A 2,957-nucleotide genomic window follows, 5' to 3' on the forward strand; every position below is an offset into this window, starting at 1 on the left:
TCCGGGCTAGGTACCGCCCGTGGTACCGGAGAGCAGCCGTGTGGCTCAGTACATGTGCCAGGGGAGTTGGAGCCCCGGCGGTACCTTGGCCGGTACCCCGGCCGGAGGCTCCGGCCTCCCCCTTCGGCCGGCTTCCCCTTTGGCCACGTGGCCTTCTCCCCTTCGCCTGCGCTGCTCGACTACGGCCGGTAGTACCGGCCCAACCTGGCCGGTACTACCGCTCAGCCCTCCAACGGCTGTTTTTCTCCAGGCTATATATACCCTTCTTCTCCAATGGTTCAGCTGCTCACTTCTTCCCCAAAAAGCAAAACACCATTGTTGAGCCACCAAGAACACCAAATCCATCGGATCTCCTCCCTCAACCACCCAAATCCCTTGTGCTTTGGAGAATCGAAGGAGAAGACCCCGATCTACATCTTCACCGAAGCAATTTGCATTTCCCCCTCATTTTGTTGAGGGCCCCCTTGCTAGTGTTCCTCTTTGGATCCCTAGTTGATTTGTGTTGATGTATTGTTGTTGATTTTTGTGTTGTAACAGATTTGGGAGCCTCCAATTCGGTTGTGGATGTGTGCCCCAAGAAACTTGTAAAGGCCCGGTTTCCGCCTCGAGGAAATCCCTTAGTGGAAGTGGGCTAGGCCTTCGTGGCGTTGCTCACAGGAGATCTGAGTGAAGCCTTCGTGGCTGTTGGTTTGGCTTTCGTAGCAACCACACTCCTCCAAACGTAGACGTACCTTCTTGCAAAGGAAGGGAACTACGGGAATCATCTCCGTGTTATCGCGTACTCCACTCTCGGTTACCTCTATCCTATTCTATCTCTTATATTGTGTAGCTATATCTTGCTTAGTTGCTTATCTTGTCATATAGGTAAATTCACTTAGTTGCATATCGAGAGAATTTACCTTTGTGTCAAGCCTAAATTGAAAAAGAACTAAAAATTGGTTAGCACCTATTCACCCCCCCCCTAGGTGCGGCATACGATCCTTTCAATTGGTATCAGAGCCTCGGCTCTTATTTCGGGCTTAACCGCCTAAGCGTATGTCGGACGAGGAGCCTCCGGTAGAGGCCGCTAAGATGGTCTCCATGGATGACTTCAATTCGTTGAAGTCCTCCATGGAAGCTCAAATGGAAAGCATGAAAAAGATGATTTCCGAGCTTTTGACTCCGGTCCCTGATACGTCCCAAACGTATCTATAATTTCTTATGTTCCAAGCTACTTTTATGATGATACTCACATGTTTTATACACATTATATGTCATTATTATGCATTTTCCGGCACTAACCTATTGACGAGATGCCGAAGAGCCGGTTGTTGTTTTCTGCTGTTTTTGGTTTCAGAAATCCTAGTAAGGAAATATTCTCGGAATTGGACGAAATCAACGCCCAGGGGCCTATTTTTCCACGAAGCTTCCAGAAGTCCGAAGAGTAAACGAAGTGGGGCCACGAGGCGACGCCACAGTAGGGCGGCGCGGCCCAGGCCCTGGCCGCGCGGCCCTAGCGTGTGGGTCCCTCGTGACTCTCCCGACTCTGCCCTTCCGCCTACTTAAAGTCTTCGTCGCGAAACCCCCAGTACCGAGAGCCACGATACGGAAAACCTTACGGAGACGCCGCCGCCGCCAATCCCATCTCGGGCGATTCAGGAGATCGCCTCCGGCACCCTGCCGGAGAGGGGAATCATCTCCCGGAGGTCTCTTCATCGCCATGATCGCCTCCGGATCGATGTGTGAGTAGTCCACCCTCGGACTATGGGTCCATAGCAGTAGCTAGATGGTTGTCTTCTCCTCATTGTGCTATCATGTTAGATCTTGTGAGCTGCCTATCATGATCAAGATCATCTATCCGTAATTCTTCATGTTGTGTTTGTTGGGATCCGATGAATATTGAATACTATGTCAAGTTGATTATCAATTTATCATATATGTTATTTATGTTCTTGCATGCTCTCCGTTGCTAGTAGAGGCTCTGGCCAAGTTGATACTTGTGACTCCAAGAGGGGGTACTTATGCTCGATAGTGAGTTCATGCCTCCATTAAATACGGAACAAGTGATGTGAAAGTTCTAAGGTTGTGGATGTGTTGTTGCCACTAGGGATAAAACATCGATGCTTTGTGTAAGGATATTTGTGTTGATTACATTACGCACCATACTTAATGCAATTGTCTGTTGTTTACAACTTAATACTGGAAGGGGTTCGGATGATAACCTGAAGGTGGACTTTTTAGGCATAGATGCAAGCTGGATAGCGGTCTATGTACTTTGTCGTAATGCCCTGATTAAATCTCATAGTACTCATCATGATATATGTATGTGCATTGTTATGCCTTCTTTATTTGTCAATTGCCCAACTGTAATTTGTTCACACAACATCTGTTTATCTTATGGGAGAGACACCACTAGTGAACTGTGGATCCCGGTCCTATTCTTTACATCTGAAATACAATCTACTGCAATTGTTCTTTATCGTTCTTCGCAAACAATCATCATCTTCCACACAATACGTTTAATCCTTTGTTTACGAGCAAGCCGGTGAGATTGACAACCTCACTCGTTACGTTGGGGCAAAGTACTTTGATTGTGTTGTGCAGGTTCCACGTTGGCGCCGGAATCCCTGGTGTTGCGCCGCACTACACTCCGCCGCCATCAACCTTCAACGTGCTTCTTGACTGCTACTGGTTCGATAAACCTTGGTTTCTTACTGATGGAAACTTGCTGCTATACGCATCACACCTTCCACTTGGGGTTCCCAACGGGCGTGTGCTTTACGCGTCATCAAGCTAAATTTCTGGCGCCGTTGCCGGAGAGATCAAGACACGCTGCAAGGGGAGTCTTCCACATCCAATCTCTTTACTTTGTTTTTGTCTTGCTTTACTTTATTTTATTTTACTGCTTTGTTTGCTCTCTATATCAAAAACTCAAAAAAATTAGTTGCTAGTTTTACTTTATTTACTGTCTTGTTCTC

The sequence above is a fragment of the Lolium rigidum genome, chromosome 3 (genome assembly GCF_022539505.1).
Source record: "Lolium rigidum isolate FL_2022 chromosome 3, APGP_CSIRO_Lrig_0.1, whole genome shotgun sequence".
In the NCBI taxonomy this organism is placed as follows: Eukaryota; Viridiplantae; Streptophyta; class Magnoliopsida; order Poales; family Poaceae; genus Lolium; species Lolium rigidum.